The following is a 27,973-nucleotide window of genomic DNA, read 5'->3' on the forward strand; positions in this document are numbered from 1 at the left end:
GATATTTTAATTTTGTGAATAATCTATTATCCCCTAAACAATTTCAAACCAATATTAATACAATCTTTTGTATCCACATGACATGGAGAGTGTAGTACACTCTCTAATAAAGAGTGAAGCAAGGAAATTTTTTATTTCTTTCAATATTTCTTTCATAATATATTTTACTTTTAAGTTTATTGATTTTTTTTTCTCATTATTTTCTTCAATGGAATCACCCTTCCTTCTTTTTCTTTTTCCTGCTACATTTTTGCTTTTCTTTTTCCTCTTATTTTCTTTCTACATTACTTTTGAAGCTTTGTTCTTAAATCTATTTCTTGATATTTGATTAATGTGTCTATTCTGACTAACTTTTACTTTTTGTAGTTGTTAGATATCGTCTTTAAGAAGAACTATAACGCTCTACTTTAATTGAGTTTCGATCTCACTATTATGGCGATTTTGTTTTTTCAAATTCTTCCCTACAGTCTAAACCGCACCATAGTAGCCATAACCAAACACTAATAATCACCTTCTCCAAAATAAATTAAGCTTGTCCAATTTCAATCTTCACAATCTTAGAGTGGGTAGAAAGTCCCACATTGGTTGGGGAATGGACTGATAGTTTGCTTATATGGACTTGGATAATTCTCACCTCTTGACCTAACTTTTGAGGTTGAGTTAGGCCCAAAGTCCATTCTTTACATGGTATCAGAGTCAGGTCCATCCCCGTTTTGGGCTCCCGGTCCACGCGCTAGTGCTAGTTGGGCCTGGACGTGAGGGGGGTGTTAGAGTGGGTAAAAGTCCCACATTGATTGGGAAATGGACTGGTGGTTTGCTTATATGTACTTGGACAATCCTCCTCTCTTGAGCTAGTTTTTGAGGTTGAGTTAGACCTAAGATCCATTCTTTACATAACACCCTCCCTAGCATTTCTTTATTTTTCCAATGTGGGACAATTGATTCATAACAATCGCCTCCGCTTGAGAACCAACGACCTCGTTGGTCACGGCTGAGCCTAGTTAGTTACGGTGGTACCCTTTTTAGGTCCAGGCCACCACTCCTGGCGCATAGGACACCACTCCGAGTCATGGCTCCATGCGTGGATCGATGTTTATTGGTCACGGCTATGCCCAGTTGGTCACCATTGGCACCCCTCTTGGGTCCAGGCCACCACTACTGGCACACAGGTCACCACTACGAGTCACGGCCCAACAAGCGGCTCTCCACATGTGGATCGATCCTAGTTGGTCACGGCTACGCTCAGTTGGTCACGGATGGCACCCCTCTTGGGTCCAGGTCAACATTTCTAGCGCGTAGGCCATCACTCCGAGTCACGACCCAACATGTGAGACTCTCAACGAGAGAACCAATGTTATAAACCAAATGGGAGAGCCCAACCCAAAAGACTATCCTGATAGGTGGAAAAACCCGCGTGTAACTCCGCACTAGTATGATATTGTCCGCTTTGGGCCAAGTCCTCACGGATTTATTTTTGGGCACCTCCCAAAAGGCCTCATAATAGTGGAGTTGGGTGACATTTTTAAATATTGGACATGTTCCCTCTATTTTTTCGATGTGGGATTTTGTTTGCTTCGCAACAATTCCCTCCTCAAACCAAGAGCACATGTCTTGTGACCTCCCCGTACCTCCACTACCAACCAGTGGGACACGCCGCTTGACCATCACTTGTTAAGAAGACTTTCAACATGAGTCATCAACCGTAGATCTCAACTACTAGGTCACTTCACATGATTTGCCAAACATCTTGTACCGCCGTTATCACCCAACGGGACACGCCGCTTGAACTCCACTCGCCAGGAAGACTTTCGACACAAGGCACCACCTGCAGATCTCCAGTCTTGTCGTTACACTGAGAACTTCTCACCAACCATAGTCCACCACTCTGACACACCCGAACCTAGGCTCTAATACCACTTGTTGGGACCGCGTGTAACTCCACACTAGTATGATATTATCCACTTTGGGCCAAGCCCTCACGGATTTATTTTTGGACGCCTCCCAAAAGGCCTCATACTAGTGAAATTTGGTGATACTTTTAAATATTGAACATGTTCCCTCTATTTTTCTGACTCAACACGCAAATCCAAAAAAATCAACAAACACAAATAAAATCAACACAATCGATCAACAAACACGTAGATCAATCAATTACCAAGAAAAAACAAAAGTAAAACAAAATTGAAATCGAAGGAGTAGAATGTTCTAAAAATTGCTAGTTGAAATTTGACTAAGAAGCAATAAAGGAGGAGAAAAAAATGACACGAAAAAAGAAAAATAGTAAAGTACAAAAACGTGAGTAAAATGTAAAAGTAAATAAATTCAACACGCGTAAGATGTTGATTGATATGTGTTTAACCTCTCTTTGAAATTGTGTAGGGGGATAATAGGTCGCTCGCAAGGTTAAATTGTCTTTTTGTAAATTTCGGACAACTTCAATGGTGACTTTATGTTTTTTTCTTTTCTTTTTGAGAGTAATTTTATCATAACATGGTAACACATACAATTAGCATGTTTGATGGCCTTTATGATGTATGCTTGTATTCATGAGTTTGGCTACGCAAAAGTTGCTTTCAAATGTGTCCGAATCTCAATTACAAAAGCAATTGTAGACATTAAAATTTCGTGAACTCTACCAGAAGAATTTAATTTCTATTAGAGTTTTTGGAGGCTATAATACCCTAAACTGGCTAATTTATCCTAAATTCTAAATTACACCTATATAAAGGAATAAATATTTCCTAAAAAATGGCATCTCCAATATCCACAAAATCAATCATGGGATATTCATAAATAGATCATTATACATTCAAGAAATATGCTATTAATGACCCTCAAATTACAAAGAAAATCAAGAGGAAATAATCAAAGGAGAAACAAAATTATACTTATATCATTTATCCACAAATGTTCATTACTTCCTAGATTTAGTAATGTTCAAGAAATTTCTTCATTACAATTCAATGATTTCGATGTTGATGCCAGTATACAATTAGACCATGAGACCCTAAGTAGGTGTTATCATATTTTTGACGAAGACTTACCAAAAGAAGATGATATAGAAAAACAAGAGTTAGGTGAAATTATTATCCCTACTAGTCAGGTTATAGAATTACTGAAAAAGGGTGAAAAAGTTTTACCTTTAACGAAGTTTACTAGGGCCAAAGGTACCAAATGTACTAAAAGGTCTTTAATTTGAAAATTATGGAGCATGATTGACACGACCTGACCAGGGTCTGGCTATGTCGAAGATCTCAAGTTCAACCAGGATAGGAGACCACCCTCAATACCAAATCATTGATCACCCTACATCTATGTTGGATGAATTTCGAAAATCTAACAAGATAAGAGAATATCAATTTAAAGACATTATGATAAGTCTATAACCAAAACCAACCACCTACCCACCAAACAACCAATTAATACCACCCATATCCATACTAGTCTGACAAAGCCTCTAATCAAAATCAAAGAATATCCAGTCGGAACATATCCCCAACCACATCCAAAACCAAGACAAAAAAAGAATAGTAAAGACATAAAGAAATTCATAGCATGAAATGGGATCTTCTGAAGTATGGAAGCTCACAACTTTAGTCTGACTAAAAAGTTGTCCCCGAATCACTTAGTCACTGTGCAGAAGGAGAGGAAGTATGGCCAATTCCTACATCACATCAGGATGGAGCATCTGAAGATGGTTAGCAGGGTGAACACTAGTATGTAACTCAGGGATAAAGATAAAGTAATACCATCAATCCAAAACAAGTCAAACCAATGCACATAACCATATGAAAATGCATACATATATACATATATATATACACACGCACGTACAAACACCCACCCACCCACCCCTGTAACTGCCTGGAAATGAACCCTGGACACCACACGGTGCTTACAGTCCTGAGAGACCACAAGCTAACCCATGAGCTGATACCTACTGTGAGCACTGAATAAAATTAATAACAAATAAACATGTGTGTAATTTAACTGAAAAACGCAATAAGGTTTTAGACGATGAAAACAATACTGAATCATAAAGCTGAAAGCAACTATCTGAAAATGGGTAAAACCTGATAATCTAACCAACTGTCTGAAAGTGTCTGAAAAGCCTCTAAGACTGACCGACTGGGGAGTTGATGGGACAAACCCATAACTAACTACAACTGACCCTATAACTAAACTACTAATCTTAACTGAATAAAGATAAACTCGTCCTCGAAGTATGATGACTCACCACTGCTGCTGATGCTGGCTAACTGGTCCTGCCTAGGCCCGATCGGGAAACTGAATGTCCGAACCTATGATATAAGGCATCATAGCGCAAGATAACAAGTATACGATCAGTACTTTGAATGTACTGGCATATAAGATGGGGTTAGGCTGTAATGCATGGGTTAATTGAACATAAAGTAATGACTGGTTTAATAACATGAGATAACTGTATAAGAATGCATGAAAACTGAAATACTGCAAGTGCAAGACCAAACATAAAATATTTTTGATATAATCTGTAAGACTGACATACTATAATATCATAATACTGAAGTTTGATAACTGAGTAACTGATAATCTATATGCCTTTGTCAAGCGATCTGAATTGAATTCTGTACTGAGTACTGAACTGAGACTGTGGGAGGTATCATCTAATCGACATTCCCCATTGTAAGATGATTGGGGTCCAACCTGTGACTGCAGTTGGAAGGGTGTCAGTATCGTGCCATGGATAATAACACTGGCTGTGTGGATCCACTAAGCTACTAAAAAACTAGGGTATCAAGCCTAAAATAACTGGTGATCTCTGGGCAGAGTCAAGCCTAAACTGACGGGTCACCCTTGTGAGGTATTCAAGCTTAAACTGACGGGTGACTTCTTATAACCCACACTGTCTGCGTGGTTCTGGAATACAGGGACTACTACTAACGACTTTGCCTAACTGATGGGGAAACCGCCATCCTGCATTCACTCGATGCTAAATCCTACTCCCAACGGAAAGACGCTAATTTCTGAACTAAACTGAGCTTATCTAAGACAACAACTGAGCAATGATACTAACTAAATGAGAAGGCTCATGGTTTATCTGAAACCACTTTGAAGATTCTGAAAACTAGGTAAATAACTAAGTTTTGGGTATTCATAACCCCCAACACTGAATGGAAATAACAATAAAGGCATTTAACCACTTCAAAACCATAATGGAGAAATCATTCTGCAAAATTATTCTCTTTGGCATTTCATCAAACACTTGAAATTCATAGACTTTATCATGGGAATAGTTAAAATATGTGCTACTAACATAATTGCAATACTAAAAATCATGGTTTAAGGATGAAACATGCGAAAATCACCATTTAAATGTGTCACGGACGAATTCCAACGAAAACACATGGTAAACATGATTTGAAATCAAGGTTCATAATAGCTTCATGTAGATATTTCATAACAACAGGTAAAAATCATAACTTTAAACTTGAAAATGGATTCTTGGAATCCATAGGTGAAAATGGCCCATGGATGAACATCACAAATACCATAATTGATGAATTTGTAAAGGTTCTTAGCGAATTTCTCAAAGCTTGAGCTTGAATCTTGAAGAGGCTAGGATTTGTTCTTGAGAGAGAGTGTTTTCTTTTGAGAGAATTTGTGAATAATGGGACCAATTTTGACTTTTTGGACCCTTAATCCCGTGTTATGTACCAATTGGGTGAAGTTAAATGACCTAAATACCCTTAGAAAATGGAAATAGAAGTTGGAAAAAAGGAGGTGCGATGGGGTACGCGCCGCAGGCTTTGCTCTATCGGACTAGACCACATGCTGCGGGCTTTGGCATGGGCACCCCTACGGCACGATGGAGCGCGCGCCCCGGGCTAATCGCGGGCTGCTACTATTTTGGTGACCCAAACACAACTCTACACTTGTTCAAAAATTCCAATACTCACCCGAGATTTACTATCGATAACCCCGATCATGAATTAACTTAAAATTTAACTTTTTAAGGTCGGAAAGGTCAAAAATAAGATCATTAAAGTTTAGGGTGCTTTGGAAAAGACTAAGTCCTAACACTTAGTGAAATATTCTAATTCTTAGACCCCATTTTTAACATGCAATAGTAAGCTGAAATGAGTTAGGATCTTACGGGGTCTTACAACCCTATATCAGGATAGGGAACAAGTATATCATGCATTTTAAAAACTTAACTTGGGTTGTGTAGCTTTACTGTCATAAGTCCATTCCGGACTATTTGGGTCCAGTGTTACCTCCAGACGGGCTCCAGTGAGTGTTAGTTGCACGAACCAGAGATATCATAGGTGGCCGGAGATTCTCTTGTACCTTTCACCCTCTATGATACATATGTATATATATGCACTTGGGGGATTTCCTTGTACCCCACAAGCACTTGGTTATTAAGACCAACCCTTATATCGGCAAATATGAGTTTCTAGTGTCTGTCCTTCGGACTCACACCTTCACGACTAACTATCGCAATCCTCATTATTCCCCAATTAAAATATTTAACACATAACCAAACCATCAATTCCAAGAGTCAATTATTAAGGCATTTGTAAGTGGTATCATCATACCGACTACAGCTTGCAAGCAATTTTATTAGCCAACACTTAGGGGATTCCCAAGTACCCCGCAGACTCCATTTTTAGAATCACTTAGGAGATTTCCGTGTACCTCACAAGGTTTTCATAAATCTTTCACTTAGAGGATTCCATTGTACCTCACAAGGTTATTAAAACCATCCTTAACCACTTAACCATGTATTAGTTTCAAGAAACAAGCCAAGCCAAGTGATAATGCATAAACCAAAATCAATTATGCAAGTGAGTTGAGGTTATTACCAATTTCCATACCACACCAATTAATTTGGGGATTCCTTTGTACCCCTATTTTCATCCACCATTCCCATGCACCCCAATACATTTAAGAACTATCAATTTAAGCACAATAGTTTCATAAATATCATGGAAGAAACATTTCAAAAATTAATATTAAAACCCCTCAACCTATAGTTCAAACCCAACATCAATATCTAATGAACAATACTTTAAATCACATTCTTTTACAAAATTGATAGAGAGGAAAGAGTAACATGCCTGAAATAGCAAGATGTACGGAGAGAAATCACCCTTGAAAGCCCCAAGTAATCAACCTCTTGAAAACCCTAAGTGTTCTTGACCTTGAGGATTTAAGAGTATTTTGAGAGCTTATTTGATTTCTTTCTAAGTGCTAATGATACCCTAAAGGGGTTATAAGACATGGGTTTTCATTTGGTTAGGAGGTAAAATATCCAGAATGCCCTTAACTTAAAAGCTGAAAAAGGCTACCTTTGACTATGAGTCAACCATTGACTTGTTACCACACCTTACGACTCGTCACCACGTCATAACCAAGACAGTGACAAGGGCCCCATACACTGTCGACCTTACGACTTGACTAACCCATTCGTAATGAGACCCTATGACTCTTAGGGTCCAGTCGTAGTCAACAAAAAACCCAAATGGGCTAAGTACTGGACATCCTATGATTTTAGCCTACAACTCTTAACAAGTCCTTACGATTCATAGTGAGCCACTCATACTTAGAAAACTCTTGTCACAAATTTCCATGATTTGTTTACGACTCATCCAAACGTCTCATTACGAGTCTTTACGACTCATGTCCTCAAGGCATACCCAGTACAGAAGCGCAAATACCATTCACTAGATACCTCACGACTAGGGTCACTGACCTATCAAGACAGACTACAACTCATAGGGTCCAGTCTTAACCAAGGCAGTGAGCTCAAAGCTCAAGAAATTTTTAAGGGTCACAGATACTGGGTGTTTCAATTCTCCCCCACTTGGATCATTCGTCCTCGAATGATGGGTCAAGGTATACAAAAACACGATTTAACACAACTAACAACCACACTTCCCTTTAACAAAGATAGAAAATAAAGATGTTAAGAACACACGTACCTTAAGAACGATTTTTTGGGATTGGAAATAGGAATGGATACTTGGATGTCAGGTCCTCTTCGGCTTCCCAAGTAGCTTCTTCAACCTTATGGTTCCTCTATAGAAACTTTAACAAAGCTGAGTCCTTTGTCCGTAACCAACGAACTTGTCAATCTAAGATTTCAATTGAAACCTCCTCATAAGACAAGGAGTCTGCAATACCCACCTCTGCTAAAGAAATAATTGTCAAAGAATCACCCATGGACTTTATCAACATTGAAACATGAAACACCGGGTGAATGGAGCTCAAGCTAGAAGGCAACTTCAACTCATATGCAACACTACCAACCCTCTTCAAGACCAAGTAAGTACCAGCATACTGGGGACTGAGCTTTCCTTCTTACCAAACCACATCACTTACTTTACGGGAAACACCTTCAAGAACACCCTATCCTCAACCTTAAACTCTAACTCCCTACACCTCATATCTGCATAGGACTTTTGGCGACTTTGGGCGGTATTAAATCTATGTCGAATCATCTTCACCTTTACCATGGCTTGGTGAACCAAATTTGGGACAAACATCTCTGCCTTACCAACCTCGAACCACCCAATAAGAGATCTACACCTCCTACTATACACAGATTCATACAGAGCCATCCCAATACTTGAGTGGTAACTATTATTATATGAAAATTCTACAAGAGTAAAATGATCAACCTAAATACCACTGATTTAATCATACACGCTCTAACCATATCTTCTAATGTCTGAATAGTCCTTTCCGCTTTCCCATCCTACTGCGGGTGAAAAACAGTATTAAGGCTCACCTTAGTTGTCAAACCTCTCTGAAACAAACACCAAAAGTATGGTGAAAACAGAGTACCACGATCCAAAATAATAGATACAGGTGCCCCATGCAACTTTACAATCTCTTGAAGGTGCAACTGTAATACCCCGTATTTCTCTAGCATAATTAAGTCCTAATACATGAGTATTCATATATAAAATTTTATAAATACTCATTATTTCTCAGTTTGGATCACACCAAGTTATGGGAAATTGAATTATCTTTACAACGATATAAGATTCGCCTTAATCAGATAACCGAGTAAGAAGTTATAATGATTTTAAGTTTCAATCGTAAGTCACCGTGATTTGGGCCCGACGCGCAAGAGAAGTGTAAAATCACAATTGTAAAATTTCTGTGAGACTTCGCGATTTCACCATATCGTGGTGATGTCCCATTTCACATTTGGCAATTTTCAGTGAGCCTCCGCGATAATGATGCGTCACAGAGGTAGCCAAAAAGGCATTCCAAAGGCTTACCGTGATGGTTCTGCGTCGCGCCAATAGATAAAATGAGGATTGTCAATTTCCAGTGGCCCGGCACAATTGCACTGCATCGCGTCGGAGCCAAAAATTGGGATGTTCAATTTCCAGCTCGAGTTTTTTAATTTGTTTAAGGGTATTTGAATCTTTTTCCACAACCCTAATCAGTCTAAAACATGAGTTTTAACCCCTAAGTGACCTAAATAATCATCATTTATTCAATTCCTCTCAAAATTAAAGATCCCTTTCTCAAGAAAAAGAAACCCTAACTCTCAAATTCAAGGCCGAATCTCAAGAACTCTCCATCAATCCTCTCAAATTCATTAACCCAGGTATGTTAGATGTTCATCCATGGGTTCCTTTCACCCATGGAGTCAAAGTATCCAATTTAAATTGCAAAATTTTGATCTTTTCAAGTTATATTGATTTCAAATTATGATTAAACCATTAATTTCCATGAATCTTGTTTTGTACCATGTTTTAGAAAAATTGATGTCTATTACTACACTTCATATGTTTGAATATTGTTGTCCATTGATTTAATTTATGATTTGTGATAATGGTGTTGAAGTTGTGCTTTACTACAAGCTTTAAACTAATTCCCATGCTCTATATACACCATGCATATCAAGTGTTTGATCAAATGCTTACAAGAATGAATATTTGATAAAAGCCTTCATGCTATGTCCTCCAAGCTTTAGTGTCGTTTTACTATTATTGATTTTGAGTCCTGGGGGTATTAAATACCCAAAAATCGTAGTTGTTTACTTAGTATCATCTCAGTATCTTCAGGATAACTTCATAATACATCATGAGCATTACTAGATTAGTCAGTTAAACTCAAAAATAGTTAGTAACTCAGTGTCATTCAGTTGGAGTAGGATTTAACATCGAGCGAGTGTAGGGATGGCAACTTCCTCGTTAGATAGGCAGTGTCGTTAGGAGCAGTTCCTATACTCCAGAACTACGTAGCCAGCTTAGTATATGAGAAGTCTCCTGTCAGTTTAGGCTTGATTGTCTCGCAGGGGTCACCTGTCAGATTAGGCTTGACACCCTTAGTCCTTTGGGACAACCCAGTATACCAGACTAGTGGATCCACACAACCAACGTTAGTACCCATGGCACGATATTAACACCCTTTCAACTTGGGTTATAGGTTGGACCCCAATTAGCTCATATTGGGGAATGTCGGTTATATGATACCTCCCACAGTCTCAGTTACAGTCTTAGTCCAGAAATCAGTTCAGACATCTAGTCTTAGTGTTATTTGACCAAATCATACAAATATCAGTTATCTAAATATCCAGTTTACAGATTTTATTCAGTTTATGTTGTATGCTTGGTTATGCATCCTCAATATCTACAGATTTTATGTAACGTCAACATTTACAAACTTTCATGCATTTTATTCAGTACTCCACGTTTTACATATATATTCAGATAATTATTATTCCTGTTCATGAAACCATCCATATCAGCCTACCTCATTTAGCATACCAGTATATTCAAAGTACTGATCGCATACCCTTTTTTTGCGCTATGATGTATTAATCATAAGCTCTGACGCCTAGTTCCCGAACTGCGCTTAGACTTCTCAGACTCTCAGCAGTAGAAGTAGTGAGTCCTCATATTTTGAGGATGGATTATTTTATTTTATGCTTTCAGTCTAGTAGTTAGTTGGGGCCTATCCCATTAACTCACAGTTATTCAGTTTTGAGGCTTTCAAACACTACAATCAGTTATTCAGTATTTAGACATCAGTTGACATGTTAGTTCGTTATTCAATTTATCTCAGATTTCAGTATTTATTTAGACTCAGATAGTTATTTCTTCAGATTCATAATTAAGTATTTGTTTCAGTTATTAAAACCTTATGGCGTATCAGTTATTCTTCCGCATTTATGGTTATGTTATTCAGTGCTCACTGCAGGTACTAGCTTATGAGTTAGCTTGTGGTACCTCAGGACTGTAAGCATCGTGTGACACCCAGGGTGTACTCTCGGGGCATTACAACAACTTTGCATAATCCTCTGCCAAAAAATTAGTCCTCAGTGGCAAGAAGTGAGCAGACTTTGTCATTCTATCCACGATGACCCAAAATGAACAAAATTGATTTCGAGATCAAGGAAAACCAGTAACAAAATCCATATTAATCACTTCCCACTTCAACACAAGCAACTCATTTTCTTGATATAGCCCTACGGGCCTCAAGTGCTCAACTTTCACTTGCTGACACACCATGCACTTAGCCACAAAACTGGCCACATCCCGCTTCATATTATTACGCTAATAAATCTCCTTAAGGTCATGATATATTTTCTTCGAATCAGGATAAATAGTATAATGCTACTCATGAGCCTCAACCAAGATCCTTTCTCGCAATCCATCTATGTCAGGAACACATTATTTGCCTTGGTACCCCAAGATACCACCACCACCAATCTCAAAAGCTACTACCTTTTGCTGACCTACATATCTATTGCACTACCTTTTGCATAATTACACCACCATCCTCAGTATCCAAGAGATGATCTCCAAGGTTAGACAAATAGTGAATGTCTTTCACCAATTCCTACTTATCCTCATCCAAATGAGCTAGACTCCCAATGGATAACCTTCTAAGAGCATTAGTAGCTACGTTAGGTTTACTTGGGTAATAGTGAAGACTCATGTCATAATCCTTGAGCAACTCAAGCCATCTCCTTTTTCTGAGATTAAGCTCTTTCTGGGTGAAAATATGTTGTAGGCTCTTATGATCTGAAAAGATATCCACATGCACTCCATACAAATAGTGATGCCAGATTTTCAATGCAAACACTACCAACAACTCCAAGTCATGAGTCGGAAATTCTTCTCATACACCTTCAACTTTCTAGAGGCATATGTTACCACCTTGCTATGCTATATCAAAACGCAACCAAGCTCAACAAGGAACGCATCACAATAGACTACAAAGCCATCATTACCCCCGGGCAGGATAAAAAATGGAGTTGAAGTCAACTTATCTTCTAGTTTCTCAAAACTACCCTCACAAGTATTAGACCATAAGAACTTCACCTTCTTTTGGGTCAACTTAATAAACAAGGTAGCTATAGTCGAGAAATTCTCCACAAATATCTTATAATAACCGGCTAAACCCAAGAAGCTCCAAATATCGATTAGAGTCGTAGGTCTAAGACACTTCTTCACCACTGCAACCTTCTGTGGATCCACCATGATCCCTTCACTAGCTATGACATGGCCCAAAAAAGTAACAACGTTCAACCAGAATTCAGATTTTGCAAATTAGGCATACAACTGCTAATCTTTCAGGGTCTGCAACACTATGCAAAGGTGATCGACATGATTTGCCTCACTTTTAGAGTACACCAGAATATCGTCTATAAATACAATGACAAACAAATCAAGAAACTGATGGAAGAACCTATTCATCAAGTCCATGAATGTTGTTGGGACATTGGTCAACCCAAAAGACATAACCAAGAACTCAAAATGCCCATTAGGGTCCGAAAAGCAGTATTAGGGATATCCACCTCCATAAATTTTAACTGATGATACCCGAACCGAAGATCGATCTTGGAGAAAAACTTAGCACCCTGAAGCTGATTAAACAGATCATCTATCCTTAGAAGAGGGTACTTATTCTTTACCATCACCATATTCAATTGCCGGTAATCAATACACATCCGAAGGGAACCATTCTTTTTACGTATGAGCAAAACTGGTGCACCCCATGGGGACACACTAGGATTGATGAAACCCTTGTCTAAAAGATCCTTTAATTGCTCCTTAAGCTCTTTAAATCAGTTGGAGACATTCTATACTGGGGAATAGAGATAGGACGAGTGTTCAAAACAAGATCAATCTCAAAATCAATCTCCCTAATAGAAGGGACACTGGAAAGGTCATTAGGGAAGACTTTGGAAAATTTATTTACCACCAGAATGGAATGTAAGGAAGAACTCTCCGAGTTAGAATCTTTAACCTGGACCAAAATTATAAATACACCCCTTGGAAATCAATCTCTTGGCTCTAAGATATGATATGAACCTTCCCTTAGGCACTAGAGAACTCCCTTCCCACTCAATAACTTGCTCATTAAGAAATTTAAAAATGACCTTATGGGTCCGATAATCTATCGAAGCATAGCACGGGAGTAACCAATCCATTCCCAATATGACATTAAAATCAACCATGTCTAACTCCATTAGATCTACTTAAGTCTCTCTACCATCTACAGATACCACACAACCCCTATAGACTCTTTTAGCCACCACAGAGTCACCCACTGGGATAGAAATAGAAAAAAGGTCCAAAATACACTCAGGATTGAAATCAAAATACACAGCCACAAATGGGGTCACATAAGAAAGAGTGGACCCCAGATCAAGCAAACAGTACACATCACGAAAAAAAGTTTAAACATACCAGTAACGACATCCGGAGATGCCTCAGACTCCTGATGGATAGTGAGATCATCAAGATGGTTCCGACAAGTGTTAGAGCTAGATGGGGCATTCTTTGGTGTCAAAGCTGATGAAGAGGCAACAGGAACCTTGTTTGCTCCAGAAGCAACCTTACCCTGGGCATAGTTTCTAAGCATATGCCCTGGCTGATCATACTTAAAGCACCTTTCCCTTCCCTCACCACAGAAACCCCAATACGATTCGACTACAAAATCTGCAGGAAGGATATGATGGAGTTGATTAGGCCCCACTAGCTTGAGATTGGGCATCTTGTGCCCTAGAACCATTGCCACCCTGAAAACGTCGGTACCAGATGGCTTTAGGTAAGAAGAACTAGCCACTGAGTAGGACCCAGAATTTCCCCATATCTTCTTGGACCACTTTCCACCATTTCAGCCACTCTGCTGCTGACCTCCACCCTGATTAGGAAATTTAAACTTCTCATTCTGTCTCTTCCTTATCTCTGGCTATATCTTCTTCTCTTCCTCAATCTACTGCATGTACACAACCAACTCGGAGATATCTATGTCCTTGTTCAACAAGACAACCTTACTCTTCAAGTCAAGTCTTGGGATATCCAGAAGCAAACTTCCTAATTCTAGCTCTCATACTAGACACCAACTCAGTAGCATACCAGAACAACTGATGAAATTTCAAGGCATATTCCTTGATTGTCATTCTTCCTTGATTCAAATTGACAAACTCCTCTGCTTTTGCCTCCCTCAACTCTTAAGGAAAGAAACGGTCTAGAAAAACACTAGAGAAATCATCCCACAAGGCAGGGTCAACATCTTTACCCCAAGACTGGTCCCATTCTTCGTACCACTGATATGCCATATTTTTTAATTGGTAAGCGACGAACTCCACGCCATCCACATTAGTGGCATGCATCACATAAAATTTTTTTCCATCTCATCAATAAAATTTTGAGGATCCTCCTCAACCGTAACACTAGTAAAGATTAAAGGACTTAACCTCATAAACTAGCAGACCCTTGTGGCCCCAGAATATGGAGTAACAGAAGTACCATGCTCAGACTGAGACAATATATGAATCGACTAATGAAACTCCGTATTCGACACATCAACCTGAGGAGCTCGAGAAGGACTAGAGGGGACCTATGGAACTCCAGAAAGGCAATCAAGAGATGGACCCTTAGATCGGGTCTGGACCCCAATAATAGGGCGTGTCCCATCAACATTGTCCTCGATTGGGACAAGGGAGTTTCCATGAGATTCAGGTCGTCTGGGAGGCATAACTTGAAATACAAACAAACAAGAATTAGAGGAGATTTCAGGACCTTAAACTCTACAGCCCAAAAATAGAACACAAGAAAAGGGAAACATTCCTAAATTTCTTGTAGCTTCTCCCTTATGAATATGGTGTGCTACACACCTTTAAAAGAGATTCTACTTGATACGACTTTGTGGACACCCAATTGATCATGAACCTAGAGCTCTAATACTATCTTGACATAACCCAAACCCGGGCCTGACCGTGTCGGGGATCTCAAGTCCAACTAGGATCAAAGACTACCCCAATACCCAAACCATTGACCACCTTACACCCTATGTCGAATAAATTTCAAACATATAACAAGATAAAAAAAATATTAATTTAAAAATATTATGATGAGTCTATAACCAAAATCAACCACCGATAACCAAACAACCAACCAATACCACCCATATCCACAGTAGTCCAACAAAGCTCTTAATCAAAATCAAAGAATATCCAGTCGGGACCTGCCCCGACCAAAGCCAAAACCAAGACCAAAGATAAATAGTAAAGACAAAGAAATTCGTAGCATAAAATGGGGTCTTACAAAGTATGGAAGTCACCATTTTAGTCTGACTCAAAAGCTGTCCCCAAATCACCTAGTCACTATGCAAGTTGAGTGGAAGTATGGCCGGTTCCTTTATTGAGTGGGGATAATAAATTTGAAAATGGCTAGTAGGGTGAACACTAGCATGTAACTCAGAGATAAAGATAAAGTAATGCCATCAATCCAAAACCAAGTCAAACCAATGATAACCATATGCAAATACACACATATATATACACCCCCCATGCCGGCATAGGAAACAAGTATAGCATGCATTTTAAAACCTTAATCATTTAACCATTTGTACCATGCATTAGTTTCAAGAAACAAGCCTAGCCAAGTGATAATGCATAAATCAAAATTAATTATGCAAGCGAGTTGAGGTTATTACCAATTTTCATACCAAACAATTAATTTGGGGGTTTATTTGTACCCTTATTTCCATCCACCATTCCCATGCACCCCAATGCATTTATCAACCATCAATTTAAGCACAATAGTTTCATAAATATCATAGAAGAAGCATTTAATATTTTATATTAAAAACCATCAACCCGTAGTTCAAAACCCAACGTCAATATCTCATGAACAATGCTTTAAATCACATGCTTTTACAAAATTCACAATGAGGGAAGAGTAACATGCCTAAAATAGCAAGATGTATGGAGAGAAATCACCCTTGAAAGCCCTAAGTAATCAACCTCTTGAAAACCCAAAGTGTTCTTGACCTTGATGATTTGAGAGGTTATTTGATTTCTTTCTGAGTGCTAACGATACCCTAAAGGAGTTATAAGATGTGAATTTTAATTTGGGTCGGGAAAATGTCCAAAATGCCCTTAACTTAAAAGTTGGAAAAAGGCCATCTTTGACTACGAGTCAACTATCAACTCGTAACCACACCTTACGACTCGTCCCCACAAGTCGTAACCAAAATAGTGACTAGGACCCCATACACTGTAGACCTTAGGAATCAACCAACCCATTCTTAGTAAAACCCTATGACTTGTAGGGTCCAGTCATAGTCAATACACAACCCAAATGGGTTAAACACTGGACATCCTACTATTTTATCCCAGGACTCATAAAAGGTCCTTACAACTCCTAGTGAGCCTCTCATACTCAGAGTAAACTTACATGATTTGGTTACGATTTATCTTAACCACTCTTCACGAGTCTTTACGACTCGTGTCCTAAGTCGTACCCAGGATAGAAACTCAAACACTATTCACTGGACACCTTATGACTAGGGTCACTTGACCCGTGAAGATACCCTACGAATCGTGGGGTCAAGTCGTAACTAAGGTAGTAATCTCAAAGGTCAAGAAATTTTCAAGCGCCAAAAATCTGGGGGGTTTCAATAATAGGGTAAAAAATATCGCTACTTGCAATAAATGCAAGAAAGTTATGAAACATTTGACCAAGAAAAATAATGACGGGACAGGATTACTAAATAATCATTTAAGGAAATGTAATTTAGAATTTATTCGTCTAGAAATAGAGGCTAAGAAAAAAAAAATGGTACACCACTACCGAAAGAATTTGTAAGAGGTAATATGGTTTAGACTCATTTAAACATGTAACCCGACTAGCCCAAACTCATCACTGACATATAGTGAATATATAGATTGAGAAGAATTAGCAAAAAAGATTGTTGTTATGGGTTTGCCTTGATTTTATTCATTATATTCAATGAGTATATAATTCATCTTTTAAAAGTTTTCCACAAAATTCAATCAAGAATCGTATTTTTAAATATCAAGCTGAACATTATCATTTTTTTCATTGCTTATTTAGTAAATTTGATAGTAAAATATCTATTACTTCTGATATAGGTTGTAGTATCAACAATAATGATTATTTTACTCTTACGGCTCATTGAATTTATTACTATTGGAACATGAAAAAAAGAATTATTGCTTATAAATATGTTGACGAGACTATTGGTGTCTATATAGCTTGTACAATAGGGGAAAACTTGAAATATTTTCAACTTATTGATAAAATTATGGCATGCACATTAGATAATGTTTTTAATAATATGAAAGCTGTTGGATTTTTAAAAACTAAACTTTGTCCGATAGACTTTTAAACTGGTTATTTTAAAGTTTGAGTTACCTGTAGTTTTGTTTTTAAGAAAATTAAAAAAAGTCTACAGTTATTGATTTTAAACGTCGCTGTGGAGATTGTCAAATTTCATATAGAAAACTTTCAAGAGAAATTCCTACTAAATAAAATTCTTTATATGAAATGATTGATGTTGCTTATGATTATCGTGAACCTAGACAATTAGTTTATAATGCTCATAATGCGGATCTTAATTTACGATTCTGTGATGATGATTGAATTGATATAAAAGAACTCTGTAAATTTTTAAAAACTTGTTATCAAGCGATGAATACAGTATCTTCTCAATATACTCCAACTATTTCTTCAATTTTAGTAAATATTATTGATGTTAAAGTATTTGTTGAATATAAAAAAGTTACTTTATGATCTAAGCATCTAATTTTTTTTTCCTATGTGAATTCTTATTTATCTTTCATTTAGAACCTTTATGACACTAAGGCATTGATATGCCAAAACGTATTTATTACTGAATCTATTTGGTAGTTTATTTATGATATATTAGATATATTAACATTATCAATAAGGGTTGTGGTAGAGTAACTATTCTTTTATCTTTAATTAGAAATTTTGAGTTTGAATACCTCTAGATATAGTGTCACTTTTGTTGGAGAATACTTTTTTTAATCCAATGTGGACTTTTCGACATAAATTCAAATTAGTTGAGACAATTGAAGATGCATTACTATGTCCTAAAGAATCATGTTTTCAAGTTATTCAAATTCACTATATTTTGATGACACGTAAATCGTGGTGCATCTTTAATTTGGCAAAAGGAAGATACGAAATCTGAATAATTAATACCTTTGAAAGAGCAAAGATACAAAAACTTAAGAATTCATAATAAGATGAAATATCAGAAGTCTCACAACCCATAAAGGATCTGATCAATGTATCTTCTAAAGTTGGAGTCCAAACAAAAATTGTAACAATATCTAGCTTGCAACTCTAAATTATTTAATTTATTTATAAACAAGAGCTTTAAATTTTACTTTTAATTGTTGAAATCAAGGAAAAAAAATATTATAGTTTGTTTAAAGTCAATTATTATTTTTTAATAATTTATTCCTTTTTAATATATTTTATATTGATTGGTGGCCTGATGCGATATACACGTGCAACACACGTATTCTAAATTAGTTGTTCCCAAAGTATCTAACAAGAGGTGCATATTGTTGGAGAAATTTACTACTAAGGTTAGGTTTACTGTTGTCACATAGATCCAGTGACTTCCAAAGCAAAGACTGAAGGGATACGTGCTAAGAGAGAAAGGTCTCAATTCAATTCTTATTAGTATGAATTGGTGTTTATTTCATAGTGTGTTTGAGTATTAAGAAAATGTAGATGATACATAGATGTAATTTACAATGTCACAATTCCAACAAGTATGTAGTTATGTACTAGTAAGTATTAAGGCTTAATTCATTGATAGACCTTTAAACTTGTTTGGATATTTTTCTTGGATACCTTAACTCAGACTTGTATAAATTGAACACTTCATTCTGAAAAAATTTATACCTATTTGATACAAATTGAAAATTTGTTAAAAATTTAAAGTGAGTGTAACTCACATGCCAAATAGACCAATGAAGTAATGCCAGATGGCAATCAAATTTAAATAATTTTTTCTTAAAAACTAAATTTATTTATATAATAAAAAAGACAAGAAAATAATTTTTTTTAAATTAATCCCCCTTTTTCTCCATCGAACCCCACTCCCTTTCCATCGGCGCTGATGTTGCCAGTACACCATCAGCCCCCGCCCAAGCTAATACCACATTTTTCTTTTATTTTGAAAGAATCATGAACTCCTAATTATTATCTTCAACTTCTTTTTTAGTTACTAAAACTGACAATGCATTTGTAGAAAAAAAAATACTTCATATCATTCTTTGACACGATCCGAACCAGGGCCTTGCCGTAACGGGTATCTCGAACCCATCAAGGACCGGAGATCACCCCATTAGCCTAAACTAACCATCACATCATCCAAAAGTGTCGGATGAACTCCGAGCATATAATAAGATAGCAGAAACAAGACTAATAAATATAACTTAAGAATGTCTAATCATTTCATTCATTTCCACACACAACATCACACCTACCCAAGTCCACAATCATCCACAAAGCCTATACAAATTCAAAGTCAATAATATGTGGGAACAAGCTCCTAACAATAGCCAAAACTAAGTCCAAAACATGTACATGACGTAAAATAGAAAGATCATGAAATGTATGTCTTACGAAGTATGGAAGGTCACCGCTTCAATGTCAACATCCAAATTGCTTTAACACCTGGTCACTACGTAGGAAGAGAAAAACAAGCTCCGACCCTTGTGTCGCATGGGGACACAGCGTCCGAAGACGGTTAATGGTTGGAGCGCTAGCATGTAACTCAAGGATAAGGATAAAATAATGTCATTATTCAATACCAAGTCAAATCATCATAAGAAAACACATTTATACACATGGATATGCAGATATATAGATACATCAAGTGTTGAAAAAGAAGGCAAGGCCTTAGCAGTTCAAAACACCCAATTATGAACCATGAAGTGGAGGACTCTAACCTTCTACTTGCGTAGAATTAGGAAGTTTGAACTTCCTGGTTATATCAAGCAAAAGGACTCTAACCTCAAGTCATCTCATTGAGTAAGTGGACTCTAACCACAAGCCATTTCACTAGACAAGTGGACTCTAACCACAAGCCATGTCATTGGACAAATGTACTCTAACCACAAGCCATATTATTAGACAAGTGGAATCTAACCATAAGCCATCTTGTTAAGCAAGTGGACCCTAACCACATGCCGTCATGTCCATTACTAGTTGAAATTTGGACTCTAATCCTTTGTCCATGCATGCTCATCCACTCAGTTCACATTTGGGGATTCTAACCCACTCAACCAATTCAAGCCATCAAGGCTACAATTCAACACCATACATGACCACAAGGTCTTCATGAACTATTTATCAATCAATCACTTTAATAAGCCAATGCCTTAGTTTCAGATACCATTCAAGTCAAATTATGGTCATCAAGACCTTTTTACCAAACCATTCATTCTTCATCAGGATTCTTACACTAAACTTTAGTTTAAACACAATTCCATTTCATGTTTAGGGACTCAAACTCTTTTTAACCAATCATATCACCAGGATTACCATTTAATTCATTACATGTCCAACAAGGCCTTTACAAGATCATTTACCAAATATTCTTACTCATTAAGCCATTGCCTTAGTTCAAAACACAATTTACATGTAACTAGTTATTTATTTTAGACATTTTCACAAACAACTTGAGGGCATACCTTTTTCAAGACTAAAATCAAAGTAAAAATCATCAACCTTAGTGTTAATCATGACCCATTTGTTAAACCACAATCAACAAGCACCCACATGTGCAAACCATCAGTAAAAATATGTATAAACACAAGTTTAAACAAGAGTAAATAATACTCATCATTATGCATCAAAATCCTCAACATTCGATTTTAAAACGACCATTTACAATCCATAATCAATATTTAAAACACATAATATTTGATAAATAACAATGAGAGAAGAGTCACATGCCTTATATAAGATGATTCATGGAAGGAACTTGACCCCCTTTAGCCTTTAGATGAGCACTCTTGAAACCCTAGTTCCTAATCTTGAGAGAGAAGTTTTGAAGAGTGTTTCGGAATGTTTTGATCTTGTATAAGTAAATAATCAAAATCCAAACAATGTTATAAGTTGTGGTTCATAAAGTTTTAGGGGTGAGAAATGTCTAAAATATCCTCAGCTTAAAAGCTGAAAATTACACCCAGGAGGGTACGACTCACCCCCTTGTCCCATACCCTAGGGTATGAGTGATACACTAACTTGTACCCTAGACCACTCTTTGGACCCCATACTGACTAACATATGACCCCTCATACTCAATTCATACCCTAAGGTACGAGTAGTACCCTACACTCTGTACCCTAGGCAGAACACTATGGACAAGGCTCAAGACATTAAACAACTCACCCACTTACGACTCGTACACCATCATATGATTGGTATGATGCTAAATCGTACCTTAGACTATAATGCTATCAACCTAAACTGATCATCATACGAGAGAGTGGGTACTAGTCGTACCTAGCATATGAGTAGTATGTTTAAATCATACCTTGTCCAGAAACTCAATCTTAGGGAATATTTTCTAAGGATTCAAAGTCAAGGTGTTTCATTTTTACCCTCAAAAATAGCACTTTACCAAATTTCTTTTAAAAATTTATATCTACTTTTTCCTATGAACAAATGCAAGGAATTCAAACAAGAAAAAAATATAATTTAGAAAAAGAATTGAATAGAAAGAGAGGACGACAGAAAGAGAGAATAGTCATTCTTATTAAAAAAAAATGAGACTTTGTCGGAAAGGTTTTAAAAATTTATATTTACTTTTCTCTATGAAAAAATGCACGGAATTTATACAAGAAAAAAAAATGATTTAGAAAAAAAAATTGAATAAAAAGGGAGAAAGAGTGATCATTCTTACAGGAAAAAATTAAACTTAGTCAAAAACCTTTTAAAAGTTTATATCTACTTTTTGTATGAAAAATATTTATTTTATAAATAATTTATACTAAAATGTATTTTAAAAGACAACATACTTACTTGAGGAAGTGGCTAACTAACAAATAGTGTTGATAATATGCATGTCATTGTTTTCTTAAAACATTGACACTTGTTAGACTTGAAGGACAAGTATCATTTTGCATGAAAATATTTGAACAAGTGTTTGGACCAACATCTAAGTCTATTGAACCATTATAAATAGACATCATTTAGCCTTGAAAAATCATCCCCACATTCTTGTTACTGTCTCTTCCTTTTCCAACTTTTTCCTCTTTCTTTTTATATCATTTACTTAATAGTTCTGGTTATTATTTTAGTAAATCTCTAGTTTAACTTGTTGATATTTGTATTGATAATTTTGCTGATTTTTGTATCCTCTGATTAATTAGGAAAAACTTATTTAATCCTATATGCTCTCTAATTAATCAGAGAAGTACTTGTTTAATCTTGAAAAAATATTTCACACTGCTAAAATAGTTTCTTAGGACAATGCTTGGTACGACTCAAATATAATTAATATATCACTGCAAAAATCTCTTAATAATCTTTATTTAATAGTCAGTATCATTAACTTGCTAATAAGTAATTATATTACTGTTATAATATATCAGGATTATTATATTGATTATACTATTACTATTGTAGTAGTAATATTATCATACATTATTATGTTATTATATTGATATTATTATTATATTGATATTATTATTATTATTATCATTATTATGTTTTTGCTAACAAATTGATAACATTTTTATTGACGTTTTACCATTGTTTTTCAACAATCTGAGAAACTGTGGCATATAATATTGATCTTGAAATTATTTTTTTGGTTAATAATTTTATTTTATTACCAAAAGTGGACATTATAGAGCAATCCTCCAGCCTGGTAACACAGACTGGGTGCAACACTATCCCTTCACTACGAATCTATCACATTTATGGTTAATAGTTCAGAGTAGGCACCACACTAGCTAACTTCAGCTTTGAACTAACGAGAAGTATCACTTTCTATATTACTTTTTGCACTGTGCTATCAGGCTGTACATCTATTTCCCTAAATATTCTGTTGTTCCTCTCATGCCAGATGTAGTAAATGTAAGCAACCAACATCATCATGAACACATGAGCAGTGGTTGATTTCCCTTTGATATTTGTTACACTCTAGGTTATTTCACTGCTCCATGTAATTGCAGTTCTTTGCATATTTATCCATCGCAACAATGCATTTCATATTGCAGCAGCATAATCACACTAGAAAAATAAGTGTTCAACTATCTCATCTTCTTTCCTGCATAGTACCCATTGGGTTTCCACCTGCATCTTCCTTAGCTAATCTATCTTTAGTGTACAATCTGTTCATAATGGCCAATCTTAAAATGAAAATCCACTTAGGAACTCCATAGCTGTAACAAACTAATCTTCTCCACTCCACTTTTTGGAAGCACCCCATCAGTCGTTTATACATTTGGCATATATGAAACTGGTGCATATCTTCAAAATCTACCATTGTATACCCAACTGCTAGCCAATATTTGTGAGCCTTTAAAATCTTTTACAGTATCCAGGAAGCCTGTCTAGGTATCACCTCTCCGATTATCTCATTTTTTATGTAATAAGTATGCACCCAATGCACCCATATCTTATATTTTTTCCGGCATAGGTTCTATAGTATTTTAGGTATAGCGTCCTTGTTCCAAGTAGTCAGGTCAATGATGTTCACACCTCCATATGTCTTGAGTTTGCATAAATTTTCCCATGTTATAAGTGCTTTTTTTGAGATCTCTTTTGTTCATGTCCATAGAAATCTTTTGCACAAGCTTTCCATACCCCGAATAACACATTTATGAAGCACAAAAACTTGTGACCAGTAGGTTTGTATTGAAAATAAGACACTCTTGATCAACTGAAGTCTATCAGCATATGACAATTACTTAGTGGTCTAGGATGTAATCCGGTTCATAATCTTCTCAATCAGTGGCTAACACTGAGTGATGGAGATCCTTTTTGTACTCAAAGGAACTCCAAGATATCTAAAAGGCATAGTACTAATGGTGAAACCTAACACTTCCAGAATCTGATATTGTATATTACCTGGCACCCCTCCAAAATAAACAGAACTTTTATTGGCATTTGCTTGCAATCCTGAAGCCATAGAAAATATTGAGTAACAATTAAATATCTTTTCAAAACAAAAATCATCTGCAAATCCCAGATAAATCAGATTCACTTTTGCATACTTAGGATGGAATTTAAACTTCTTTTGTATTCTCAGACCCTTCAACAACCTTATGAGGTATTCCATTACAATAACAAAGATATTGACTCAACCCTCTTTTAGCAAGAAATGGAGTAGATGGGCCTCCATTGATCATCATAGAGTATGAGATAGTACTTATGTATTTCATAATCCAGTGCACAAATCTTTCAGGAAAATTCAGACCTCTCAGCATTGGTTCTATAAATGGCCACTCCACAGAGTCATATGCCTTTTGAATATCTATATTTAACATGCACCTTGGAGAAATACCTTTCCTACCATATCCTTTTACCATCTCATATCTGTTATTACTCTACCTAGTACAAAAGCTACCTGACAAGTATCAATCAAAGTATCCATTAACTGTTTCATCCTAGAAGTGATTACTTTTGTGATAATATGATACAAGGTAGTACAATAGGAGATTGGCCTAAACTCTTTAATTGTCTTAGGATTTTTAACCTTTGGGATCAAGGTCACACTGGTATAGTTCACTAGTCTAAACATTGTCCCATTGGTAAAAAATTCAAGCACAACATCAGTAACTTCAGTACCTAGCACAGGCCAAGATTTTTGAAAAAACATGCATTCATACCATCACAGCCTAGTGCTTTATTTCCATCTATAACACTGAGGGCTTCTAACACTTCCTGTCTAGTGACTGGTTTGATTAACTCTAGTTGTTGAGCCCTGTTAAGCATATTTCCATTTCTCATTACTGTAGGATCAAAAGTAGGTACAATGTTGGCTGCAGTACCTAGAAGAGCAGAATAAAAATCAATAACTCTTTCCATATACCATCTTGGGAATTCAGTATGTTGCCTATTATGGATACTAGGTTCTTGATCTTATTTTGAGCTTGTCTACCCTTTACACCTGCAAAGAAATATTTTGTGTTTGCATCTCCTAATCTAAGCCATGTCATCCTAGATTTTTGTTGCAGAGTATTCTCCTCTATAAGACACCACTATTCAAGCTTTAGTTTAATCTACTTTTTTTCTCCAAATAGTTCAGCTGATGTGTTGGATCTCATATCTACTTGTAGTTTCTCCAACTTTGCTCTAGCTTCTTGATTTTTACTAGCAGTGCTAGTGAATTCTCTATTGTTTGAATTCTTTAAACCTTATTTTACTATCTCAACTTTCTCCCACACCTTCTTTATAGTAACTCTAGTAACCAGCTTCAGCCAAGCTTGTCGTATAATTACAGGAAAGCTGAGGTGCTTAGCTAGTACATTAAAAATTTTGAAAGCCAATTTTCCAGGTGGTTTATTGCTGTCAACATCAATACCAATTGGAGTATGGTCTGAGCATCCGGGGTTCATCATAATAACTTCAATATGGGGAAACCTTTGCACCCATTTAACATTAACTACAGGTCTATCTATCTTGCTATAAACATGCCCATTACTCCATGTATACTTCCTTCCCACTGATCTTAGCTCTATAAGTTTATGATCTTCCAGGAATCGTGCAAAATCTTTAGTTTCACTATCGAGTACTGGACTTCCTTGAATCCTGTCATCATGTTCCACTATTGTGTGATAGTCACCTATTAGAATCCAAGGTCAGTGTATACCAGCAGCAATGGTGCCAAGAGAAGGCCATAGTTTACTTCTATCAACAATTGAATACAACCCATTTATGGCAATAAACATAAAACTCTCATTATTGATCTCTACTTTGCCATGTATATATTGTTCATTCATTTTGACAAGCTCAAAGTCAATTCTATCAGTATTCTATAGGATCCATATCACACTAGTTCTATTTTTTGTGATTTTTTAAATGATATTTGAAGCATATTGTTGTTGCACCTTATGTTCGACCATAGCTATCAGACTAACTCTATATTTATTTGAGAAAAAACTAGCCTCTTTCTGCTTAAATAACTTATTGATACCCCTTATATTCCATGCTACTATCATCATGCACATTTAGATATTTTCTTCTGATCTCCTCCTTCATCCCATTTACTACATTGACCTACATCCTGTCTACTCATAATACCTGCATCCTATATAATATAACCTTTCAGCATAGTAAAACCATTAGTCAGAGGTGTAATATCTACCTGATCTTTTTGCTTATTCTTAGTAGTTGATATGTTTTTTGCTTCTTTCCATGTATGATTCAAAGGTGGGAATGCCTCACTTGGCCCAACGACTACTTACATATCTGGTGGAGCTTCAGGATTAGGCTTTTGTACCCATGTTTGTACAGGCTTAGGCTTCCTATGTTCAGGAGGAGCCTTCTTCTCCACAAGCTATATTTATGGCCTACCATTAGGCATGTATTTCAATATACTGGCACCCAGTCATACTCCAGTTTTTGCCAAAAAATTCTACCACTCGGGTCCGGCACGGATAGCACCTTTGGAAGTACCTTGGTGACATTCATCTCTATAAGCACACGCGCATAGAAAATCCTTTCCACTCCTATTGTACAATCGTCAGCAAACAAAGGATTACCTATTGCACTACTAATCCTACTGAAGACTCCTTGACTTTAATAATTCAGTGGTAAATTGGAGAACTTAACCCATATAGGGAGCGTAGTTAAAACCTTAGCACTAAAATCAAACTTCTCTGACCATACCTTTAAGATTATTGGTTTATTGTTAAGCATATAAGGTCCTGATGATAGAATTGCATCTCAATTTTCCAACAAAGTGAACAACACAACAAAATAACCCTCATTATGATAGTATATCTTTGGCTTGGCTGCAAAGTTCCATTGCTCTGCTATAAACCTCTCTAAGGACCCAATCATTAGAGAAGCACCAACAACATAGAGTGTAAGAGCTTTTTTCCATTTTTCAGTGTCCATATCCACATCACTTGCTTGTAATTGAACCAATTTGGACCCATCTTTCACAACTGAAGCAACATACTCTAGGCTCATGCCTCGCCCTATTAGCTTAGATTGTTTGAATAGATTCGACTATTGTTTCTTCTCCTGAGGTTGTTGTAAATCAAGCTTCCGCTTGACTGGTACACTTTTGTCCTGCCTTGAATTTTTCTTATTACTATTCTTACCACTTGTGCTAGGTAGTTTGCTGTCAATTTTTCCACTCCTGAAATCCCCAAATTCAATGAAATAGTAGTCGATCCAGCAATTGAAGATCCACTTTCCATAGTTATCGGAGCCTTTCCTTATTCAAAGATTATTTGCTCTGGAGGTGTACATTTCTCAACTCTTGTCATTGCCGGTAGATCCTTTTGCGGTCATCCTCGAGCTCTCCCCATGGCTATCGGCGTATTTTAGCAGTCATGCTAACCCATGCCTTAGAGAGAAATTATTGATGATACTAATGTAGGTGTCGGCTTGGTTGTTCCTGTTTCAGTATCTTTCCAGAAGTTTATGGTATCACAAAATACTGTTATAAAAATAAACATGATTACATACCC

The 27,973-nt window shown here is 36.5% G+C and overlaps 1 long non-coding RNA gene across 1 annotated transcript; it reads right to left on the reverse strand.

Annotated features, from left to right (window-relative positions):
* Positions 1 to 221: 221 nt before the first annotated feature.
* On the reverse strand, positions 222 to 27,966 carry LOC124888699. The gene is made up of 3 exons (XR_007047375.1): positions 19,938 to 27,966; positions 4,238 to 4,301; positions 222 to 3,664 (listed from the first exon to the last, which is right to left on the reverse strand). It is a non-coding gene; the product is annotated as an uncharacterized LOC124888699 (long non-coding RNA).
* Between the last annotated feature and the right edge of the window lie 7 nt (positions 27,967 to 27,973).

The sequence above is a fragment of the Capsicum annuum genome, chromosome 11 (genome assembly GCF_002878395.1).
Source record: "Capsicum annuum cultivar UCD-10X-F1 chromosome 11, UCD10Xv1.1, whole genome shotgun sequence".
NCBI classification, from domain to species: Eukaryota; Viridiplantae; Streptophyta; class Magnoliopsida; order Solanales; family Solanaceae; genus Capsicum; species Capsicum annuum.